Consider the following 26,767-nt stretch of genomic DNA (forward strand, 5'->3'; position numbering starts at 1 on the left):
ATTTTTTCAACCACTGTATCTTTTGGAAAGTAATGCGAGTGAGGCAAAGATTGTTCTGAAATTACTTTTATTATTAATTTAAATACAAAGTTCAAATATAATAATTCAAAATTGATTTATTTAATAAGTTAACAGGGCTGCAAGCCGGTTTTGGAACAAAAAGAAATTTTAATTGTATGGCCTTGAATCTATTTTCTTAACTTTTTTTTATTTTTTTTTTACAAAGTTTAGAAAGTAAATTCGAGGGGCATGAAACTAGTGCTACTACTACTTACATATATATTTTTATTAAAAGTAAATAAATTAAAATCACATATTCAATTCAGACTTCATATTTTTGTTAAAAGTAAATAAATAATAAAGACTTCTTAAAATTAAATAAATTTTTTTTGTGCTAGTGCTGGTGTACTTATTATATATTATATATTCTACTTATATATTATTATTATTAAAAGCAAATAAATAAAAATCATATAAGTAACAAAGAAAATAAAAATCAGGTATTCAGTTCACATTTTTCTTAAAATTAAATAAATCAAAAGGAAGTATTTAATTCAGACTTTTTAAAATGTTAAAGCAATATGAAATACATACAGTAAGTCACAAAAATAAGTATACACCCCTTTATGCGAAGCTATCACCAATTTGAACCATACCATAAAAGGGTGTATACTTATTGTTGACTGACTGTACACTTGAAAACAAGTTTTAAAAAAAATTCATTTTCATTTCCTTATATTGTATTTAAGGGTTTTTAACTCCAACTCCTTAAGTTTCGTTTCCATTTTGTCTTTGTGTTGTCTTTTCTTTTCTATATTTTCTGCCTTCTTTCTTTCTTCCTTCTCTTTTAATAATGTTAGTTCCTGCTTTTTTTGTTCATAGAGTTTTCGTGAATATCTGGCGATATCTTCCAATGTTTTCCCCATTTTTAAAACACCTTGGCAAAGGGTATCTTGCACTTCGGTTTGCTTTTGCAGTGCTTTTAACCGAATTTTTTCACGATCGTCAACGGTAAGCCTAGGACGGGGAGTCGTTGTTGGTGTCATTGTTGATGGACGTGGTGGTTGATTATCTTGTTGACCCTCGGGTGAACGTGTCGCCATTGTTGATGAACGTGGTGGTTGAATAACTTGTTCACCCTCGGTCATTGTTGGTGTCAATGTTGACGGACGTGGTGTTTGAGTATCCCCCTCACCCTCGGATTCTTGGGCCTGAAATTCATTATCTCTATCAGTAGTTCTTTGCCTCGAGGTGCCATATATATTCCCTGTGGGGTTGGCGGCTTGTTGGAGGTGGAGAAGATCATCCACCTCTCGCTCTAGAGCAGACAAGCTTTGCTGAACATACGGTCCTCCTCCAGTGGCTGTAGTTTCCGCGCGGTTTGTGGAAATCTTTTTTTTAAGCTTCAATTTGTAGTCTAGCCAAACCTAGTATACATATATAAATAATTATCTACTCTCACGGAGAGTACGGCCTTTTTTGAGCTTCAATCACTGCCCCAGTACGAGCTTCAGGCGGCAACCATATACTCAGTATTGACTCCTACTGACTTCTACAGTGATACCATCACCATACAATTTTTAGTAGAAATCAATACTGGCTATGGTCACCAAACGAAGCTATTACCAAAAGGGGTATGTTTTTGTTCCTAATAGTTCAATTAGCCACATCTTGAATACACTTGCAGCACAGCGGCAGTGATAGAAGGTCCAACCATCCCTATATATTACTGGACGCCTGCACGGATACGTACGATGCTGGGATACCACGGTTGCGCGCACCGCACCAGATTCCTTTGCATTACTCGTGTAGGCCTCTGGGTCTTACCTTATTCCACTCGGGCCCGCTACGGATTGGAGGACCTAAGGCGTTGATTTCAATCGCGAAATGCTCCCATAACTCCGCTCTTTGGCTCCTGGTGGAACCAAAATTCCCCTGACCCCTTGCGACGTCTGGATTATTCTGCATAAGCGTAACCAGCTTTCGGAACTGCTGTGGTGTTGTGCGTTTCATCCTAAAGCGGTATTTTGTTTAAAAAAATTATACACTCACTTTTGTTTTCTTTTGATAATTTTTACAAATGGTTTTTCACAGAAATAAATGCAAGCGCGTGCAAAAGCGAACAAATTAGATATTCGCCAAATTTTGACAGCTCTAGCGAAGCGAAGTTAATTTTTTCGCTACCGGCAATTCGAAAAATTCATTTTCCTCACTCATTCGAAATTTGTCGGCGAATTCGCTGCAGATTCGCATACCACAATTCGAGACCGCGAAATTCGCCCAAATTTTCATTCGCTTCGCAAGTGACAATATGCGTATTAATCTCCTCAGATATATACACCAAATTGTTATTATTAGTAGACATGTATCTCTTCCGCACACCTTGGCGGTAAGTCGGGGTTTTCTTCTCGTCGCGCAGACGCTGATACATTTCTAAATAATTTGTTGAAGAAAATTCCTCAGAAGACGATCGTAGCCTAGTGCTTCGTTTTGCGGGAAACCACAATACAATTCTTGAATTGAAAATTCTGGAATGTGGTTGACCGCTGAGATTTCTTATTTTCTGGTTATCTCCACCAATAAAAAATTCGGTTTTGCATAAAATGTCATAATATTAATGTTAGAACGCAAAAATATATGGTAATTATATACGACAGCATGAAACTGGCAATACGCGTCTAAAAATACCGAGAGAGGTGTCAAAAAACTCGTATTGACTTCGACAACAATAATCCGGATGCGGAAAATAAAAATTTTATATCGTTCAAATATATTAACGAAAACCCAAAAAATGACCCCGGAGTGGTGGGATCCATAGTATTTTTGCGCAGAACACCTTTCCACATTGGCGGCCTGTCGCCGCGCTTATAAAAAATTACCTTGGGTGGGTCCAGCACCGATTTGGAGACCAAAACTATATCCGCGGAAAACACTTATGTTCACAATGTTTTTTTGTGGGTACAACAAAATCATCAAAATTACAACAACCACATGAAAATTTTCAAAATTTCTTTTGCAAATATCTCTGTTATGACTAAGCAATTTACTATGTCTCGGGAGCCATAACTCGAAGAAAAATTAGTTTAGAATAGAACCATATGTATGTATATGTATTATATTGTTGTTGTAGCGATAAGGTTACTCCCCGAAGGCTTTGGAGAGTGTTATCGATGTGATGGTCCTTTGCCGGATACAGATCCGGTCCGCTCCGGTAACACAGCACCATTAAGGTGCTAGCCCGACCATCTCGGGAACGATTTATATGGCCACATTAAATCTTCAGGCCATCCCTCCCTCCCCACATCCTACATCCATGAGGAGCTTGGGGTCGCCAGAGCCTCGTCTGTTAGTGAAACAGGAATCTCCATCGATAGGTGAGGTTGACAATTGGGTTTGGAGAAGCTATATATTGCGCTGGCAACCTGAAAGGGTTGCGCTACACAGCCCCTTGAATCTGGTATTTTAGTCGCCTCTTATAGGCAGGCATACCTACCGAGGTATATGTATTATTGCGCAGCCTTGTAACACTACTAAGCATACAAAACAAACAACAACAGCTTTTCAAGTATACAGCTGGGTATGTAATGTTCGGTTTCACCGAACTTAGACTTCCTCACTTGTATTGATTTGGCATTACTTTGCAAGACAAATGGGGGGTTTGCTTCCTACGGCAGCCGGTTCTATGTATCGGGCGGATTTTTCATGACCAAGCGCTGTCATTGCAGTGTAATCATATTTAACTTGCTGAGTCCCTCCACAAATTGTCATCCTCAGAGCAGATCTTTGCAGCAGGACTGCTTAGTTTTGCTACGTGTGCAGGAAACGAGTCTTTTCAGCGTGGTAACAGTCATGTCTGTGTGTCACGCGCAAAGGATGGTTACAGCGCACTGGGTGTTCTGGGGTATATTCCAACATTCGTCGCCCATGTCTGTGTGTAACGCGCAAAGGATGGTTACAGCGCACTGGGGTAGATTCCAACATTCGTCGCCCCTGTAATTTTTTCAAAACTTTTGTGGCATTTTGAGGGCATCTTGTAATCTGCACCTTTAATGTGGGACGAAAAGAAATCATACGCAATCTACCTGCCCTACCAATCCCGAATGATGTCCGTCAAGGGGAATGTGAAGAGTTCTGGAACCCCTGTCAAATTTTCCAATAGAGGCAGCAAATTTAGCGAGAGAACGTGACCTTGTAATAAAGCAAGACCCTAGTGATCCCCCAATCATGGACATAAACCAAGCGGGCGAAATGGAAGAAACATCTGTAGAACTATAACCTCTAAGCCGGTTTAGGTAAGCTATGGTCAATCGTGAAGTCTATCTCAAACCCGATTAAGCGCAATGAAAATATATCCATCGGCTTCGGCGATAAAGTGCTATCGGATGCGAAGAAATGCGAGAGCGCTTTCACACACCTCGGTTGACAAATCCTGACGGCAGGCCAACATATATGCAAATCAATATAAATAGAGCTCGTTTTATTACTTATGTATCTATTATATTACTGTCCCCAACCTTCCATCTTAAGCAGTAGGCCCGGACGTGATTGCCTTGCCGATGGCTAGGGTGGTACCGCTACCAAATCACGGTGAATCAGCTATCTCCTATCGCCAAGACACCTGAAGCCGTCCTGTTTTGTTTTATTTTATGTATTTTCTATAATTTTATTTTATTTTATTTCATTTTATTTTATTTGACTTCTTACCTTATTTTATTTATTTTAATTTGCTTTATTTTATTTCATTTTTTTATTTTAGTTTAATTTCCTTAATTTAATTTTTTTTTTTTTTTTAATTTTTATTTTATTTATTTTATTTTTTATTTTCTTTACTTTTTCCGTTATGTTGTTTTTATTTATGTTATTTTATTTTACATAAATTTTTTATAATTGTTTTTGTTTTTATCGGCCTATTGATAAATGATTCAAGGTTCGATTCGAGCTCAAGGCCAGAACAATAATTTTTTCTAATGATAATTATTGTTATTTTTTAATTTTTCTAAATTTGAAAAATTGTATTTTGTTTTTGGAATAGTAAGTAGAAAATTTTTCAGACAACCTGCCATAACTGCGCAGATAGATCCATTTCGAAGGGTGCTAAGCCTTCATCATCAGTACGCTTTAGGCACGCTGCGCTAACCATTTAGCTATACAGCGGTGGTCTGTTTGACTGGCAAATTTGCTACTTCTATTCCTTTTTACCAACTACATTTATTCAGTGTTGCACCATCTGATACAAATCACTGATAATGCTGGATTTTTGTTTATTGTCAATTACTTTGTTTGACATTCCCAAGTGCTCATGGTTTATTAATAATAAAAAATTTGCCAGTCAAACAAACCACCGCTGTATAGCTAAATGGTTAGCCAATTGGTCACACCAAGGGAGTTTAAATCGTTTTCCACCTGGTCCTTCCAACGGAGTGGGGGCCGCCCTCTACCTCTGCTTCCATAGGCGGGTTCCGATAGAAACACTTTCTTGGCCGGAGCATCATCTTTCATTCGCATAACATGGCCTAGCCAGCGCAGCCGCTGCGTTTTAATTCGCTGGACTATGTTGATGTCTGCGTATAGCTCGTACAGCTCATCATTAAATCTTCTTCGGTACTCACCATCGCCAACCCTTAGAGGTCCATAAATCTTTCGAAGAACTTTTCTCTCGAACACTCCCAAAGCCGCTTCATCTGCTGTTGTCATGGTCCATGCTTCTGCCCCATATAGCAGGACGGGTACAATAAGTGACTTGTAGAGTATGATTTTCGTTCGCCGAGAGAGGCTTTACTTTTCAATTGCCTACCTAGTCCAAAGTAGCATTTATTGGCAAGATTGATTCTTCGCTGGATTTCAGTGCTGATGTTGTTGCTAGTGTTGATGCTGGTTCCCAAATAAACGAAGTCTTTTACTATTTCGAAATTATGGCTGCCAACGGTAGCTTGGTTGCCAAGGCGCGTATGCGCTGACTCTTTGCTGGATGACAGCAGGTACTTCGTTTTGTCCTCATTCACCATCAAACCCATCTTTACCGCTTCTTTTTCCAGTTTGGAGTAAGCATTACCAACAGCGCGGGTGTTTAGGCCGATGATATCAATGTCATCAGCATATGCCAGTAATTGCACGCTTTTATAGTATATTGTTCCAGTGCGGTTAAGTTCTGCAGCTAGTATAATTTTCTTCAGCATCAAATTAAAGAAATCGCACGATAGGGGGTCACCCTGTCTGAAACCTTGTTTAGTTTCGAACGGCTCGGGGAGGTCCTTCCCAATTCTGACTAAGCTGATAGTGTTACTCAACTTCATTTTGCACAGCCGTATAAGTTTTGCGGGGAAACCAAATTCAGACATAGCGGCATATAGGCAGCTCCTTTTCGTGCTGTCGAAGGCGGCTTTAAAGTCGACGAAGAGGTGATGTGTGTCGATTCTCTTTTCACGGGTTTTTTCCAAGACTTGGCGCATTGTGAAAATCTGGTCGATGGTAGATTTACCAGGTCTGAAGCCGCACTGATAAGGTCCAATCAGCCGGTTCTTCCGGGACTATTCCCTTATTTATTTTAAATATTCTATAGTAGTAGCTTGATTTTTTTGCTTAATTTTCAGGAAAAATTAATATTTCACATACATATACATATGTAGCCGGCAGCTAAAAGCAGTAGTTACTGACACATACATACGCATAAAGCTAGAAGAAAAACATAAACTACAGATATACATGTAAATAGGTAAATAACCAAGCATGGGATATGAGATACCACTGTTCCAGAAGACATGTTCGTGAAACTTATAGACCTTAGAAGAAATGGGCGAACGAGGTAACCGAGAGCATAAAAGCAGCGCAAGCTGAGGAACCAGTAATCAGTTTGATTAAAACACGCTATTAGTGAAGTATAATTGTGAAGTACTACTCCCAAAGTAGTCTAAATAAAGAACGTTTTGTTATACAAACTGAATATTTGAGTTATTTATTCCACAGTTCAGAGATTCGAACGTTAACAGAGGTTGCAAAATAATCAGGAAATTCGTTACAGTATGAATTGAGTACTTACAATTGTTTCACTGTTTACCGAACATTGTTCTACATGTAGCATATTACTAACAAAAACTACGCTTACGCTTACACCTTACTCTTGCATTCAGGATTGCCCCCTACATTCAGTGAGCAAAGATGTTTACACATCAAAAAAATTATAATCGCTACGATCCCTAGCTGTGCAGTTTCAATCGTACTATAAACGTGTAAATATGGTGTGACAATGTGAATACTTGCTATAATAATTTTATTTAAATCATTTAATTTATTTTTATCTCGATTTCATGGCTTAATCTTAATATAATTTATTTGCACACATGTACATACATATCTATGTAACTGTATACATATTTGAATTTTTCTATGCATGCACTCTTGCAGTATTCCTTTTAATGACCGCTGATCATATGAATTGCAAAATGCATATGTTAACAGTTAATTTAAGATATCTACCTTTCTATTAGCATTCAGCAGCAATCTCTGCTCTGCTAAGTACAACAAAAGTGATCGTGTTAAATATTAATAATTTTAGCTCGTTGTCACTATATTCCATGAGCTGTGTTTAGTGGGATTCAAGGGGTTGTGTAGCGCAATATATAGCTTCTCCAACCCAATTGTCAACCTCACCTTCGAGCGGCGAATCCTGTTTCACTAACAGACGAGGCTCTGGCGACCCCAAGCTCCTCATGGAACTTGGGGGTGGGGAGGGAGGGATGGCCTGAAGGTTTAATGTGGCCATATAAATCGTACCCCAGATGGTCGGGCCAGCACCTTAATGGTGCTGTGTTACCGGAGCGTATCGGATCTGTATCCGACAAAGGACCATCACATCGATAACACTCCCCAAAGCCTTCGGGGAGTAACCTAATCGCTACAACAACAACAACAACAAAGCTGTGTTTAGTTAAGTGGTATGTTAAGATAAAAATGTCAATATAAGTGCAAGAATAATTTATTTACTCAATTGTTGGTGCATAAGCAAGAAGCTCTTTTGAATTTATGAATATGAAGAATTTTATCTAAAAATTTTAAATATTAAATTTATTCACTTAATAAAGTTATAAATGCTAAACTAAGGACGGGACTGTCTTCGACTGTGCCCAAGACTTCATACATACCTCTCATGAATGGGGCTTAACAATAATATTATCCCATTCGTAATATCCAAATAACTGGCTGTATAAGATATGAAATATATAGTGAACAGATGTACATATCTACCTAAGTGATTTTTAAGATAAATATAAGATAAACAAGTAAAGGTGCCTCACTTCGGGTGTAACCGAACATTATATACTCAGCGTGAGTTTCAATTATACATTTCATTTCAAATAAATTACTTTTCTACATAACACGTAACACCGCCCGCTAAAAAGTGAAATATCACTGATTCAAAACTATTTTTCGCTAAGTTATAGCTTATTAGTCTAGTCTACGACCCTTTTAAACTTGTTTTATATCTAAGTAGCCATGGTCTTTAAATGGTCCCGTCCATTTTTACTAGAAATATTTTCTGCTATAAGGAAAATATGTGTACACAATTTCATTATATGTTAATTTTTCTTCGAGTTATGGCTTCCGATACATAGAAAATAGCTTAGTATAAAAGAGGCGGTGCCATGCCCTTTTTTTAAAATTTGAAGTTTTTTCTATTTACTGTCATAAATCCACTTGGGAAATGAAATACCATTGATATAAAGCTATTTTTTGCAAAGATATAGCTTATTTCATTCGTCCACGACCCTTTTAAAAATCTTTTATATAAAAGTGGGCGTGGTCCTTAACCGATCTCGTTAATTTTTTTTCAAAGCATTTCTTATACTAAAGGCAACCTCTCTGCCGAATTTTGTTACGATAGGTTTATGATTAATAATATTTGTAAAATTTATTTTATCACAAGTGGGCGGTGCCACGCCCATTTAAAATTTTTGTTTTTCCACATGTCAAATTTCAACATTCTAGGTGTATTATTTACTAAGTTATCAGGTTTTTTGTGTTTTCCAAAATGTTATATACATATATAAAAAGTGGGCGTGGTTATCATCCGATTTCGCTCATTTTCAATACCAATCTAGTTTGGGTCCAGATAAGCTCGCGTAGCAAATTTGGTAAATATATCTGAATATTTACTCAAGTAATCGTGTTAACGGACGGACGGACATGGCTCAATCAATTTTTTTTTCGATACTGATGATTTTGATATATGGAAGTGTGTATCTATCTCGATTCCTTTATACCTGTACAACCAACCGTTATCCAAATAAAGTTAATATAATCTGTGTGCAAAGCACGCTTAGTATAAAAATAGGTAGGTAAAGGATGCAAAGTTTCACGTTTTTTGTGGCCTGCTTGAAATAGCTTTGACAATGATATAAAGTAACATAATATAACGTAACAATATATAACGTAAACGTAAGTATTTGATGAAATTTGAAACGTCTACTAGTTAAAATGGGGCAGAAATTACGATAAGTGTTTTATCTGAACAATCAGTTGTATGGGATAATACTGCGACAAATATTACCCTCTGTAAGCTAATACTAATCAGCCGTATGTACGTAAACAAATCAATCATCATGTACACACATACATACAAGGCAGCGGAGAGATACTCACAAACGCATTTAACATTTACCGAAGTAGTACTCACATATACACGCGCATATGGGTACAAACTACCAATATACATTTATATGACTGGTAACCAAGCATTAAGTTCGCGAAATTACTAGACCTTAGAAGAAATTGGGGAACGAGAAAACTGAGAGTATAAAAGCAACGTAAGCTGAGGAATCAGTAATCAGTTTTGATTTAAACATGCTATCAGTTGCTATCAGTGAAGTTTAATTATGAAGTACTCTCAAAGTAGTCTAATAAAGACCATTTTGTAATACAGAGCACTGGAGTGTTTTATTCAACAGTTTAGCGATACGAACGTGAGCAGAAGGGTGCAAATAAGCGGAATTTCTCTAAATTCGACCGATCTCATCCATTTTTTCAGACAATTATATGTGCAATATACGAAAGTATATGGTGAAGTTTGAAGCTTCAATCTGTTAAGATATGACAAAGTTCTCTTCTTCTGAAAAATCGGTTGTATGGAGGATATATGCTAATAGTGGTCCGATCTAGCCGGTTCCGATAAATGTCTAATCGTACACCTAAATATACCCACTCACCAAATTTGATCAAGATATCTCAAAAATTGAGGGACTAGTTTGCATACAAACAGACAGACGGACATGGCTAAATCAACTCAGCTTCATGGCTTAAACAACTTCATCCTAATCATTTCGGTATACTTATTGGTGGGTCTAACTCTTCTCCTTCAAGGACTTACAATTTTGAGATTTGTGACAAACTTAATATACCATTTCATTTTCATGAAAGGTATAAAAAGTACTATGGAAAAATTATATACCTGTAGGATTTTTTGCGAATTATCACTTTTACTGTCTTTGACGTCGTTGATATTATTTCGCAACCCGAAAGAGAATTAATGTCAATTGAATGTAAGCAGTTTTTGTTAAATAACTGAATCATTACCCGAACCGAAATCGTCCAAAATATTTGAAGAGAAGTGAAAGCTGAACGATTTTCGTTTGTTTAACAAATTGTTTACTACTTTACCATTTTATCAAACTCGTCAAAAATCAGCGCCAGGGAAATTGATGAAATTTTAAAAGAAATAGCGAAAACTGAGGTCAAGTATTCAGAAAACTCTAAAAAACAAGTCAGAAATATTCATAAACTTTTCTCGAATTATCATTGGTTTATTTACTTAATATTTAAGAATAAGCTTAACATTAGGGAAAACTGAAAAGAAGGCAACATTTACTGGCATATTACGATATTACCATTTTGAAAACATGTTTTTAATGAAAATCGTTTTTTTCCTCGAAAGGCTACCTTAAGGATGCTCTTACGAGGAGGTATAAGATACCACCTCTCTCAACTCTAGTGCTGGCAAACACAGTGCTTAAGTTAAGTGAGTCCGCCAACTATTTAGGGGTCACACTTGATAAGAAATTGAACTGGACATCAAAACACCACGGAACGTGTCCGTAAGGCCACGGTTGCCCTCTACACATGTAAAGGGGCAATTGGACGGAAATGGGGTATGTCCCCTACGATAGTGCATTGGATATACACGGCCATAGTTAGGCCAATATCGCTATACGGGGTGGCGGTATGGTGGCCCGCCCTGAATAAATCCTCGACGGTTCTTGTTCTTCAAAAGGTGCAAATATCTGCATTACTATGCATAAGCGGAGCCATCCGCACAACGCCAACGGAGGCTATGAATGTAATACTGAACCTACTACCCATAGATATAGTAGGCATAAAATATGCAGCATGTGCAGCTATTAGACTGAGGAAACTGACCACATGGTGTCACTGCAACCATACTGAAATTCTCGACAGGTTCTGCAATACCAAAATGGATTTCTGCAAACCACATACCAACTTTCCCTTGTTAAAGAGATATTAATCCCTGAGAGGGGAACAGTGGGTGAATGACCCAGATTGGCCCACTAACAGCACTCAGATCTACACAGATGGATCCAGTTATCCAGTTTAACAGGGTCGGAGGGGTGTCTATTCGGAACGATTGGACATACAAAGATCGTTTCACCTTCCAGATCACTGTAGCGTATTTCAAGCCGAGCTTACGGCCATACAAGACGCTGTGGACTGCCTTAGGCAGAAGGCAGTCTCTCAGAAGCACATTTATATTTTCTCAGACAGTCAAACAGCACTGAAAGGTCTTGACTCTCTCACAACTAATTCTGAAACTGTAGTAGGCTGTCGCGAATCACTTAACGTGATACCTGAACAGTTTACTCTGCATTTGGTATGGGTTCCGGGACATAATGGCATACCAGGTAATGAGATGGCGGATGAGCTTGCAAGAAAGGGTACCTCCCTTCCACTTTCACCATCCTGGAAGAGGTTGGGCATGCCGCTTTCCACCTGCAAGCTTAAGATAAAGGAGGCTCTACTGATGGAAGCGGGAGCCAGGTGGAAGCATCATGATAGATGCCACACGGCAAAACACACATAGCCGGAATGGAATGAGAAGAGATCACGAGAGCTTCTCACCCTCCGTAAGAGGGATCTTTCCATAGTTGTAGGTCTTCTCACTGGTCACGTTTGTATTGGACTGCATGCGGAAAGGATTGGCGCTCTATTTAATGATTATTGTAGAAGCTGCGGCAACGAATAAGAGCCCGAAACTGTTAGGCATCTACTGTAAGATAGGCAACGTTTTATGGGCAAGGTATTTTCCGTAGATCTGGCTGATATAGCTGAGGTCAATACACGACGATTAGTTAGCTTCACAAACACAACGAAGTGGTTTGATTAGGAGAGTAGGAACAAATCCGTGTGGTTTCACAATGGGCATATAAAGGCCTAGGTGTGCTGCTCCGATGCGGACGGCAGCCGCTTAAACCTAACCTAACCTACCTTAAGGATACGCGAAGTATATTAATTTAGAACAATTCGATCGGCAAACTGATTTTTTGACACTGGAAGCCATGCCCTTCCAAGCGTTTGGAGTCGTGTTCGAAAACTTTACACCGGTTTCTCTCGAAACGACTTTTTTTAAAACGTCAAGCAGTACTACTCTAACAATACTTGAACGATTTAAATGTTTTTAAACCAAACTTTTCGTAAATTTATCAGCTCGCGGAAGAAAATCGACACTGATGATGGCACAACGCCGAAACCGGTTTGTCTCGGAACCAAATTTGACAAGGCTTGACGGAAAATAGTTCCAATATACATCAAAAGTATGAAACATAGATTAAAATGTGATTTTTTGCGGAATCTGTCAGACAATTTAAAATTTTAACAAAATCCTGCGTCAGGCTATAGATTATTGCATATTTATAATAAAAAAAAATGTATTTCTTTTTTTAAATGGTCGGGAATAAATTGAAACAACTCGATATCAGAACGGACTGGGTTCTGTTTCGATTATACCAAGTAAATCTCTTCAAAGTCTTTTCTCACGGGAGTGGGATTTGAACCCGCACTCCTGCGATGATCGATACTCTACATAGCTCAGGCGCCCCGTGTCAACTCAAAAAAAATGTGTTTAATTACAGTCATACGAGAATTAGGCCAACTATACTGCGTACCAGTTGTACTTGACCTGTCGGCGAGGCTTCGTTCAAATGATGATGTTATTTTTTCGATGTTAAAAAATTCGAGAAATTTTTGATAAACACACTAATGTATACTTGTTGGTTTGAATTTGCTCAAAAATCCCTATTCTACTCATTGATGTTTGGCAGTGCAGGTAGCTTAACTCCTTAAAAGAAAACAATCTCACACGCATTTGAATTTTTTTGTGCTTCAAAAGTTTTTGTTGGGTAAAGATATTAATATCTCTCGGAGTAACTTATGAAGCATTTAAATGAAAAAAGCCCCGCTGCTCACCACATTAATCAACCAGCAATGGCCTATGTATGAGGCAAACAAAGTTTACTCTAATAGTTAAGGTTATATATGTGCAGAAAGCAATAAATGCAAGCGCGTATGCCTCCGAAGAGAATTTAGGCCGAGCTTCTCTTCCAAAATTGCTTCGTGCTTCTTTTCAATTTTCCTTTAAATTGGGGGGACGGAACCTACATGTTTTACGCCGACTTCGAACGGCATCTGCAGGACAGATGAATTTTCACTGAGAAGCTTTTTATAGCAGAAACACACTCGCAGTGTTTGCCAAATCACTGTCGGGTGTCGAACTCGCTTAGAAATACGCAACTCGTGGTTCCATTTATCGTCTATCACCTCGTCTGTTACTAGTGATGATTTTATTAAGTACGTCTCTCAGCATATTGGCATCATAGCTGGGGAAACTCCTGTTTCAAGTTGGTTAAGAAAACTGGCGATAACTCATCTCGAAAGTGGTTTAATTAAGATCCTTAATGCATCAGCGTGGCCTAAAAATGTTCAAATCAAGCCTTTTTTCCAGAAACGTGGAGTGACAGCACCAAAAACCTAATGGAGTCCTACATCGGAGTCATCCACTATCACTTCTGATATTAAAATTCATTTTCAAAACGCATCCGGTTTGAGAACGAAAACGGATATTGTTAACTCTGCTGATTTTTTTAAGTCAAACTTTTCTACTGATGAGAATTCCTCTTCTGCAAACTTTTCTTCGAACTTTAGCGATTACTTCAATTTTGGTTTTCTTGCATTGTCTGCTGATGACATCACCGAATCCCTCGTCTGAAACCGACGTGGATGGCCTATCGGTCATTTTGCTAAAGAAATGCTCAGCTCTCATCGAACGTCTTAAAATAATGTTTAATTTATCTCTTGCATCAGGTACTTTCATTAATGATTGGAAAGTAGCGCACATAGTTCCGATCTTGCAATCTGGTAAAAAGAACGATGTTCGGAACTATAGACCCATCTCGAAGCTCTCAACCGTTTCAAAACTTTTTGAGTGCATCGTAAAAGACAAATTGTTCTTTGCAACCAAGTCGCTTATGTGCCATAATCAACATGGCTTTGTACCAGGGCGGTCCACAGTTTCGAACTTAGCTGTGTTCGCGGACTACTGCAATACTGCATTTTCGGCTGGATTCCAGGTTGACTGTGTATATACAGACTTCTCGAAAGCCTTTGATAAAGTTTCTCATACAGTACTACTTGAAAAACTAGCATATATGGGTTTCCATACCTGCTTTTTGGATAGGATACAATCGTATCTTACTGATAGACGTTGTGTTGTTAGCATTGATGATGTGTTCTAATAACCTTTCATTGCCTCTTCTGTGGTACCACAAGGGAGCGTCTTAGGCCCTCTACTATTTCTTCTGTTCATCAATGACATTAGTAGCTGCTTTTCCTTCGCAAATTTTTACTTTATGCCGATGACCTCAAAATATTCGCCAAAGTCCAAGATGCCTCTGATGAAGCAAAGCTTCAATGCGATATCAACGCTGTTCATTCATGGTGTCTTCGTTCTCGTCTCTCTTTAAACATAAAGAAATATTTTAAAATGGTCTTTGCTAAAATTTTTGCATTTTCGAAGTACGTCCTACCACATCTCTAATACTGTCCCCTTCAGAATGTTTTGGAAGTAAAGGAGCTAGGAGTCTTTTGTGACCCGAAACTAACTTTCAACAAACATGTGGATTTCATCATTGCGAAGGCCTACTCTGTTCTAGGTTTTATTCGTCGGAACTGCACCAAGTTCACAGAATCTTATACTCTTAAAATGTTGTATATAACTTTTGTTCGCTCACACCTTGAATATGCAGTTTTATCTGGAGGCCGTATAACCAGGTATCAATAAAAAGAATAGAACGTATTCAAAAGGTGTTCATTAATTTCGCTTTACGGTCCCTCAAATTTGATACCCCCATTCCACCCAACGCATCCCGTATTATGCTGCTTGACCTACAATCTCTCGAGACCCGTAGGACAATCTTATCATTGATTGATGGTACCATAGATTGTCCTTATCTTGTGGAAAGGATTACTTCTAACATTCCAAGGCGAAATCTTTGCGTCACCTATCCTTTTTATTGGAAAAAAGTCAAAACTAAATTTGCCAGTAATGCTCCTCTTGCAAGATCTATGCGGGAATTTAATATTCATCTCAGAGTATTTCCCTTGATTTTTCCATGGGAAAATAAGTTTTTTTTTAATATTTTAATCTGTTATTTCAAGTAGGTATGCTTTATTTTGTAAACTACACCATTGTTATTAGTATGTAAGAAATGTTCTTTCATAGACAGTGTTGAATAAAATAAATAAAAAATACTTTATTGTAATTGAAAAAAATGTTTTCTAAGTTTTTGATGTTACTTTGCCCGGAAGTAGATCCTGAGACATTCGTTGTGGTAGGCGAAGCAGGCAACTACCACACCACGGCGACTGTATGTACATTAGACGGGGTCGATTTATTAATCGATGGCGCGATATCGGTTAACTTTCGTCCATACAAATCGACCCACCCTAATGTGCATACTGTTCTTATATTTTCCAAAGTATTTCGTAGACACACCCAGGCGTATGATGAACATGAGCTGCTGCTGCTGAAGCATTTTTGTAGAAGGCGTTTTCACAACCGCCAACACTCTGCTACTTAATTATTCAAATTCAATGCCGTACACTAAACCATAATATGTAAATTACTTTAAGCGGCAACAATTATTAATTGATATACAAATAGATTTAAAAGTTACTAATAAACAAGTAAGGAAGGTTAATTTCGGGTGTAACCGAACATTACATACTCAGTTGAGAGCTATGGTGACAACATAAGGGAAAATAACCATGTAGGAAAATGAACCGAGGGAAACCCTGGAATGTGTATCAAATGAAAGGCATTAAAGAGTAGAGTGGGCCATAGTTCTATAGGTGGACGCCATTTAGGGATATAGCCATAAAGGTGGATCAGGTTGACTCTAGAATGCGTTTGTACGATATGGGTATCAAATGAAAGGTGTTAATGAGTATTTTAAAAGGGAGTAACCCTTAGTTCCATAGGTGGACGCCGTTTCGAGATATCGCCATAAAGGTGGACCAGGGGTGACCCTAGAATTTGTTTGTACAATATGGGTATCAAAAGGAAGGTGTTAATGAGTATTTTAAAAGGGAATGATGCTTAGTTCCACAGGTAGACGCCGTTTCGAGATATCGCCATAAAGGTGACCAGGTGTGACCCTAGAATTTGTTTGTACAATATGGGTATCAAATTAAAGGTATTAAGGAGGGTTTTAAAAGGGAGTGGTGGTAGTTGTATAGGTGGTCGCCTTTTCGAGATATCGCCATAAAGGTGGACCAGGGGTGACTCTAGAATGCGTTTGTACGATATGGGTATCAAATGAAAGGTGTTAATGAGTATTTTAAAAGCGAGTGATGCTTAGTTCCACAGGTGGACGCCGTTTCGAGATATCGCCATAAAGGTGGACCAGGTGTGACCCTAGAATTTGTTTGTACGATATGGGTATCAAATTAAAGGTATTAAGGAGGGTTTTAAAAGGGAGTGGTGGTAGTTGTATAGGTGGTCGCCTTTTCGAGATATCGCCATAAAGGTGGACCAGGGGTGACTCTAGAATGCGTTTGTACGATATGGGTATCAAATGAAAGGTGTTAATGAGTATTTTAAAAGGGAGTAATCCTTAGTTCCACAGGTAAACGCCGTTTCGAGATATCGCCACAAAGGTGGACCAGGTGTGACCCTAGAATTTGTTTGTACAATATTGGTATCAAAAGAAAGGTGTTAATGAGTATTTTAAAAGGGAGTGATGCTTAGTTCCAGAGGTGGACACCGTTTCGAGATATCGCCATAAAGGTGGACCAGGTGTGACCCTAGAATTTGTTTGTACGATATGGGTATCAAAAGAAAGGTGTTAATGAGTATTTTAAAAGCGAGTGATGCTTAGTTCCACAGGTGGACGCCGTTTCGAGATATCGCCATAAAGGTGGACCAGGTGTGACCCTAGAATGCGTTTGTACAATATGGGTATCAAACGAAAGATGTTAATGAGTATTTTAAAAGGGAGTAATCCTTAGTTCCATAGGTGGACGCCGTTTCGAGATATCGCCATAAAGGTGGACCAGGGGTGACCCTAGAATTTGTTTGTACAATATGGGTATCAAAAGAAAGGTGTTAATGAGTATTTTAAAAGGGAGTGATGCTTAGTTCCAGAGGTGGACACCGTTTCGGGATATCGCCATAAAGGTGGACCAGGTGTGACCCTAGAATTTGTTTGTACGATATGGGTATCAAATTAAAGGTATTAATGAGGGTTTTAAAAGGGAGAGGTGGTAGTTGTATAGGTGGTCGGCTTTTCGAGATATCGCCATAAAGGTGGACCAGGGGTGACTCTAGAATGCGTTTGTACGATATGGGTATCAAATGAAAGGTGTTAATGAGTACTTTAAAAGGGAGTAATCCTTAGTTCCATAGGTGGACGCCGTTTCGAGATACCGCCATAAAGGTGGACCAGGGGTGACCCTAGAATTTGTTTGTACAATATGGGTATCAAAAGAAAGGTGTTAATGAGTATTTTAAAAGGGAGTAATCCTTAGTTCCATAGGTGGACGCCGTTTCGAGATATCGCCACAAAGGTGGACCAGGGGTGACCCTAGAATTTGTTTGTACAATATGGGCATCAAACGAATGGTGTTAATGAGTATTTTAAAAGGGAGTGGCCTTAGTTCTATAGGTGGACGCCGTTTCGAAATATCGCCATAAAGGTGAACCAGGGGTGACTCTAGAATGTGTTTGTACGATATGGGTATCAAATTAAAGGTATTAATGAGGGTTTTAAAACGGAGTGGTGGTTCTTGTATAGGTGGTCGCCTTTTCGAGACATCGCCATAAAGGTGGACCAGGGGTGACTCTAGAATGCGTTTGTACGATATGGGTATCAAATGAAAGGTGTTAAAGAGTATTTTATGAGGGAGTGGGCCATAGTTCTATAGGTGGACGCCATTTAGGGATATAGCCATAAAGGTGGATCAGGGTTGACTCTAGAATGCGTTTGTACGATATGGGTATCAAATGAAAGGTGTTAATGAGTATTTTAAATGGGAGTAATCCTTAGTTCCATAGGTGGACGCCGTTTCGAGATACCGCCATAAAGGTGGACCAGGGGTGACCCTAGAATTTGTTTGTACAATATGGGTATCAAAAGAAAGGTGTTAATGAGTATTTTAAAAGGGAGTGGGCCTTAGTTCTATAGGTGGACGCCGTTTCGAAATATCGCCATAAAGGTGGACCAGGGTGACTCTAGAATGTGTTTTTACGATATGGGTATCAAATTAAAGGTATTAATGAGAGTTTTAAAAGGGGGTGGTGGTAGTTGTATATGTGAAGGCGTTTTCCAGATCGCGACCAAAACGTGGACCAGGGTGACACAGAACATCATCTGTTGGATACCGCTAATTTATTTATATATGTAATACCTGCCAAGATTTTAAGGGTTTTTTATTTCGCCCTGCGGAACTTTTTCATTTTCTTCTAGGTGTCACAACCATTTTATAAAGTTTTTTCTAAAGTTATATTTCGTGTCAATAAACCAATCCAATTACCTCAACATGTTTCATCCCTTTTTTCGTATTTGGTATAGAATTATGGCATTTTTTTCATTTTTCGTAATTTTCGATATCGAAAAAGTGGGCGTGGTCATTGTCGGATTTCGTTAATTTTTCATACCAAAATAAAGTAAGTTCAAGTAAGTACGTGAACTAAGTTCATTAAAGATATGTCGATTTTTGCTCAAGTTATCGTGTTAACGGCCATGCGGAAGGACAGACGGACGACTGTGTATAAAAACTGGGCGTGGCATCAACCGATTTCGCCCGTTTTCACAGAAAACAGTTAAAATCATAAAATCTATGCCCCTACCAAATTTCAAAAGGATTGGTTAATTTTTGTTCGACTTATGGCGTTAAAAGTATCCTAGACAAATTAAATGAAAAAGGGCGGAGCCACGCCCATTTTGAAATTTTCTTTTATTTTTGTATTTTGTTGCACCATGTCATTACTGGAGTTGAATGTTGACATAATTTACTTATATACTGTAAAGATATTAAATTTTTTGTAAAAATTTTACTTTAAAAAAAATTTTTTTTTAAAAGTGGGCGTGGTCCTTCTCCGATTTTGCTAATTTTTATTAGGCGTACATATAGTAATAGGAGTAACGTCCCTGCCAAATTTCATCATGATATCTTCAACGACTGACAAATTACAGCTTGCAAAAGTTATAAATTTCCTTCTTTTAAAAGTGGGCGGTGCCACGCCCATTGTCCAAAATTTTACTAATTTTCTATTCTGCGTCATAAATTCAACTCATCTACCAAGTTTCGTCGCTTTATCTGTCTTTGGTAATGAATTATCGCACTTTTTCGGTTTTACGAAATTTTCGATATCGAAAAAGTGGGCGTGGTTATAGTCCGATATCGTTCATTTTAAATAGCGATCTGAGATGAGTGCTCAGGAACCTACGTACCAAATTTCATCAAGTTACCTCAAAATTTACTCAAGTTATCGTGTTAACGGACGGACGGACGGACGGACGGACGGACATGGCTCAATCAAATTTTTTTTCGATCCTGATTATTTTGATATATGGAAGTCTATATCTATCTCGATTCCTTTATATATGTACAACCAACCGTTATCCAATCAAACTTAATATACTCTGTGAGCTCTGCTCAACTGAGTATAAAAATGATGATGTAAATATGAATATGATAAATTGATTAACACCTTTCCTATGTAGGGGAAAGGAATTTTCGTTACAGAAAAATAATCGTTTTAACAAATATGTAGGCAATACACTCATACATACATATGTAAATATGTTTATTGAAATTTATATATTCAAATCCCTATTGTAATAATAAACAACTTGGTAATTGAATTAATTCTTTTAAAGATTACATTTTACAACAAATCGTAATTTAACACAACATTGGCAGAAACAAAATTGTATTAAAATTCAAAAATGCAAATTCATGTGACAAATGTTTGGTGAATATTTTTGTTCACTTCACAAAAATACGGCAATTAGAATCAATCAAATAATTACATGTGGCAAAGAATACAAAAATTCAAATAGCATACATAAGTCACTAGCTTAGCCGGCTTAACAACAACAATTGCACGAGCGTAAAAACATTTTTAACAAGTAAGGAAGGCTAAGTTCGGGTGTAACCGAACATTACATACTCTGCTGAGAGCTTTGGAGACAAAATAAGGGAAAATCACCATGTAGGAAAATGAACCTAGGGTAACCCTGGAATGTGTTTGTATGACATGGGTATCAAATGGAAGTTATTAAAGAGTATTTTAAAAAGGAGTGGGCCTTAGTTCTAAAGGTGGACGCCTTTTCGAGATATCACCATAAAGGTGAACCAGGAGTGACTCTAGAATGTGTTTGTACGATATGGGAATCAAATGAAAGGTTTTAATGAGTATTTTAGAAGGGAGTGGGCCTTAGTTCTATACGTGGACGCCAATTCGGGATATCGCCATAAAGGTGGACCAGGGGTGACTCTAGAATGTGTTTGTACGATATGGGTATTAAATAAAAGGAGTTAATGAGTATTTTAAAAGGGAGTGGGCCTTAGTTCTGTAGGTGGACGCCTTTTCGAGATATCGCCATAAAGGTGGACCAGGGGTGACTCCATAATGTGTTTGTACGATATAGGTATCAAATGAAAGGTATTAATGAGGGTTTTAAAGGGGAATGGCCCTTAGTTGTATATGTGAAGGCGTTTTCGTGATATCGACCAAAATGTGGACAAGGGTGACCCAGAACATCATCTGTCGGGTACCGCTAATTTATTTATATATGCAATACCACGAACAATATTCCTGCCAAGATTCCAAGGGCTTTTGATTTCGCCCTGCAGAACTCTTTCATTTTCTTCTACTTAATATGGTAGGTGTCACACCCATTTTACAAAGTTTTTGCTAAAGTTATATTTTGCGTCAATAAACCAATCCAATTACCATGTTTCATCCCTTTTTTCATATTTGGTATAGAATTATGGCATTTTTTTCATTTTTCGAAATTTTTGATATCGAAAAAGTGGGCGTGGTCATAGTCGGATTTCGCCCATTTTTAATACCAAGATAAAGCGAGTTTAGATAAGTACGTGAACTAAGTTTGTAAAGATATATCGATTTTTGCTCAAGTTATCGTGTTAGCGGCCGAGCGGAAGGACAGACGGTCGACTGTCTATAGAAACTGGGCGTGGCTTCAACCGATTTCGGCCATTTTCACAGAAAACAGTTATCGTCATAGAAGCTATGCCCTTAGCCATTTTGAAAATTTCTTTTATATTTCTATTTGGTAGCGCCATATTATTACTGGAGTTGAATGTTTACATAATTTACTTATATACTGTAAAGATATCACTGGACCACAAATTTCAACTTTTTCCCTTTACCAGAAACGCCGTTATGAAATTCGTATGTAAAATCACCCCCTAATTTCGAAGATTTAGTTAATTTTTGATTCTATGGTACCGTTTTTGAGATATATGCAATTTACCGTTATTCGAAAAAATCAAGAAGATGGCTCCCTTTAATTACGTATATCTCACGAACGGGTAGAGCAATTGCAAAGTTTTCAGAATGGAAAAGACGATAAAATTTGCTATAAATGCGTCATACATTGTTTTTTGCTCAACCAGACAGTTTTGGAGATATTAGCTTATCATTTCAGATTTTTGTTTTTTTTTTATGAAAAAATATGAAAAAAATTACTTTTGCGAGGGCAGCATTCCAAAACCACAACTTTTTTCCAGATCTTTTTTCTTTGCGTAAAGCTGAGTTTAATTAGAAAAAATATAAGCTATCAACGAAGAAAATCGATGCAAAACTACGTAAGTTATAAGCGATCAAATAAAAATACCCAGGTTGCGCAACTTCAATGTATGTATACATACATATATTAAAGGTATAAAGTAAAGGTAAAAAGTGCGGATAAACGAATAACAACATTACAATGATAATACTTTTTCTTTAAGTAAATCAAATAGTACTTTTAACACTCGAATTGTTTTATAGTAGGTAGAGTGGTTGCATCGAAAGGAAGAGTGGTTGGGTTCGAAACCTGCTGAAGGCATGTAGTTATAAACATATATTTCCGTCACAGAAAATTTTTAAAGCCTACATCTAAAGCAGGTAGTATTTTCTTTTCCCGGCTTCGTATAAAAATGAACCTTTCTGTCTAGGTAAGATTTGATTTTTTCAATTTTATTCTTGTTCCGAGTATAAATATGAATTAGTGCACCTTGAAACTTCATAACATCTGCAAGGCTCGCCGGAGATAGTTCAGTTCATAAGACAAATTTGAAAACTGTGATTTATTAAAAAAATAAAATGAGTAAAAGGACGCGAGAATTTGAGTGTAATAACGATCCAGATATGTTCTGTTTCATGTGCGGCCAATATAATATCATAAGGCGACGACGAGTGTTCTCAGATCATATCAAAACTGTATACTCCAAGTATTTTACTTTGTGTACATCGTGTCGAGTAGAATTGATTCAGTCGGAATCAGGACAACAAATAAAATTTGATACATCAATGATATGGAGAGAACCTACTTGCCATTCAATAGAGTGTTATATTTGTCAAACAAAAGTACTTGGTGTTGGAAGATCAAGAAGAGTAACCTATGCCAGCGTACCTACAGTGACATTACCAGTACTACATTCAACGGCAGTTGCGGATCCAGTTCCATTGTCAACAGTAATGTCTGAGTGCGGGGAATCAAGTTGTACTGAATTTCGCATTGGAAACGAGAGAAACGTTCTGTCACAAGCACAACTTAATGATTGGATAAGAGATTTGGAACTATCCAAGGAAAAGGCCGAGATCCACACTTCTCGTATGCAACAATTTAAATTTGTGTCATCTGATGTTAAGGTGATATATTGTAGAACTCGTCACGAACCATTTTCTAAACACTATACCAAGAAAGACAGTATATGCTACTGCAACGACATTCCTGGTTTATTCAAAGAGTTTGGTAAAACATATGATTCAAAAGAGTGGATATTGTTCATAGACAGCAATAAACTGAGTTTGAAGGCTGCACTATTGCATATTGGTAATAAAAAGCTTTCTATCCCGATTGCACATGCAGTAAATACAAAGGAAACCTACGAGGAAATGCAAAAACTACTCAAATTTATCAATTTCCTCTGCAAGTGGGATAGCCGAGCTCGTAAGGACCACTACGCCAGAAAGGATTTGCCGGTTTACCGTTGGTGTGGATAACATCAAATACACCCCTCTTGTCAAGAAAGAGAAAATCATACTTCCACCCTTACACATAAAGCTCGGTCTCATTAAAAACTTTGTTAAGGCTTTGGACAAAGAAGGCGAAGCATTCGACTATTTGAAAACAATTTTTCTAGATATTTCTCAAGCCAAGATAAAGGCAGGTATTTTTGTTGGACCACAAATAAAAAAGTTGATCAACAATAATCAATTCAAAGGACTATTCTCATCAGTTGAGGCAGCAGCGTGAGAATCCTTTGAAAAGTCGTTGCTTCTTTTCTCGGTAGACACAAAAGCCCTAACTACGAGCAGATAGTGAACGACTTAATCAATAATTATGCGAAAATGGGTAAATATTAAAGGCTTTTTAAAATTAATTTCCCAAAATTCTATAACTTGTTTACCTAACTAATATTTTCTTTCCAGGCGTAAATATGTCTTTAAAATTCACTTTCTGCACTCACATTTGAGCTTTTTTCCGGCAAATCTTGGCGACGAAAGTGACGAACATGGCGAAAGGTTTCATCAGCAAATGAAATTAATTGAGAATCGATATCAAGGATTCTGGGACGTGGCAATGATGGGTGATTACTGCTGGTTTCTCATAAGAGAAACCGATCCTAAACTGAATAAGCGTCAAAGTAAAGCACATAATTATTTCGACTACATAGTAAAATCAAATTAAGATAAAGATTGTTAGAATATAGTATAAACATAAATAAATTTAAAAAAAAGTTAAAAATATGGGTAATTTAATTCATAAATTGAACTTTTAACTAAATAGAAACTAAGCATAGCTAGATATTTCACTCTTCTTTATACCATACATACGATTTGAGGTATACGTTGAAATTGCGCAACCTGGGTATTTTTATTTGATCGCTTATAACTTACGTAGTTTTGCATCGATTTTCTTCGATGATAGCATGTATTTTTTCTAATTAAACAGAGCTTTACGGAAAGAAAAAATATCTGGAAAAAAGGTTGTGGTTTTGGAATGCTGCCCTCGCAAAAAGTAATTTTTTTCATATTTTTTCATAAAAAAAAACAAAAATCTGAAATGATAAGCCAATATCTCGAAAACTGTCTGGTTGAGCAAAAAACAATGTATAATGCATTTATAGCAAATTTTACCGTCTTTCTGTAAACTTTTTTCCAATTGCTTGACCCGTTCGTGAGACATACGTAATTAAAGGGAGCCATCTTTTTGGTTTTTTCGAATAACGGTAAATTGCAAATATCTCAAAAACGGTAATATAGAATCAAAAATGAACTCAATTTTCGAAATCAGGGGGTGGTTTTTCATACGAATTTCATAACGCCGTCTCTGGTAAATTTTGGCCGTCGACCAGTGTATTCAATTTTTATTTAGCACATATACAGTAATAAAAGTAACGTTCCTGCCAAATTTCATCATGATATCTTCAACGACTGCCAAATTACAGCTTGCAAAACTTTTAAATTACCTTCTTTTAAAAGTGGGCGGTCCCACGCCCATTGTCAAAAATTTTACTAATTTTCTATTCTGCGTCAAAAGGCAACCCACCGACCAAGTTTCATCGCTTTTTCCGTATTTGGTAATGAATTATCGCACTTTTTCGGTTTTTCGAAATTTTCGATATCGAAAAATGGGCGTGGTTATAGTCCGATTTCGTTCATTTTAAATAGCGATATGAGATGAGTGCCCAGGAACCTACATACCAAATTTCGCAAAATACCTCAAAATTTAATCAAGTTATCGTGTTTACGGACAGACGGACGGACGGGCATGGCTAAATGAATTTCTTTTTTCGCCCAGATCATTTTGATCAGCTCTGCTCAGCTGAGTATAAAAAATTATTGCAACAATAAATATTTAGGTAGGTACAAGTGAAATAAAATACTATTAATGCAGTAGTCAAGCTTAAAAGCAATAATAATACTATGTCACAACAACAACAGTAACATTTTCGAATTGGCAGAATGGAACGATAACAATATGTCAAGCGCCGAGCCCCTTTTATTCACAATCTATCCACGAAATATATAACGACCTGAACTTTACCAAAGTGGGCGCTGTTTTGGTTAAAGAAAAAAGTGTCTCATATCATTATTATTATTGAGCCTCGATGCAATTTATTAGATCTACTGTGCTTAAACTTTCAGCCTATTACCGTATGTGGAGGCTCTAAATGTACCTAAGTACCTCCTGTATTTCTGCCATGAGAAGCTTCTCAGTGACAACTCACCTGTCTTGCAGATGCCGTTTAGAGTCGGCATAAAACTTGTAGGTCCTGTCCCGCCAATTTGTAGTAAAAATTAACAGGAGCACGACACAAATTGGGAGAGAAGCTCGGCCTAAAATCTCTTCGGATGTTATCAAGCCTGATATTTATTTTATTTAAACACAAAAACAACATTTCCAGGCTAGAAATCCAACAAGGAATCATACTTGGTAACAAAACCTACTTTGGATTTGAAAAGGCAATCGAACGGTAAAGTTCCAAAAATCAACGACAATATGAGTTAAGATTTGCAACCCTAACTATGTAGAGGAGTCGGCTTAAAGATGCCGAATAAGCAGCCACCCACACTCACTCGCCCAACCTAGCCCGACCTTAAACTACCGCTATTCTATAATGAAAGCCTCCTCGTTGCCCAAGTCTGGCTATGACAGTCTAACCAAAACTTGTTTATAGCGATTTGCAACACGACGCAGTCGCTACAACAACAACAACAACGCAGTCGAACAATGTTGTCATAATTTACTTTTATAAACTGCATGGAAATGGCCTTTGCTACTACAATAACAGTACAATCGTCTAAAAAACCAACAAAAATAATATACATATAACCTTAGTCTTGTCGTGTTATGTTATTGTTTTTTTTTATTTAGTTGTGCTATGTATAAAGGAAGGGCGTAATTGACAAATTGTTACAAAAAAGCTACATTACAATTACTAAGTTAAAAAAAGTTCTTAAACATAA

The 26,767-nt window shown here is 37.4% G+C and overlaps 1 protein-coding gene across 1 annotated transcript in view; it reads right to left on the bottom strand.

Annotated features, from left to right (window-relative positions):
- LOC137250675 (uncharacterized) overlaps window positions 1-26,767 on the bottom strand; it is a 320,882-nt gene that overhangs the window by 223,600 nt on the left and 70,515 nt on the right. The window lies entirely within an intron of this gene.

This window comes from Eurosta solidaginis, chromosome 4 (assembly GCF_040869045.1).
Source record: "Eurosta solidaginis isolate ZX-2024a chromosome 4, ASM4086904v1, whole genome shotgun sequence".
NCBI lineage: Eukaryota > Metazoa > Arthropoda > Insecta > Diptera > Tephritidae > Eurosta > Eurosta solidaginis.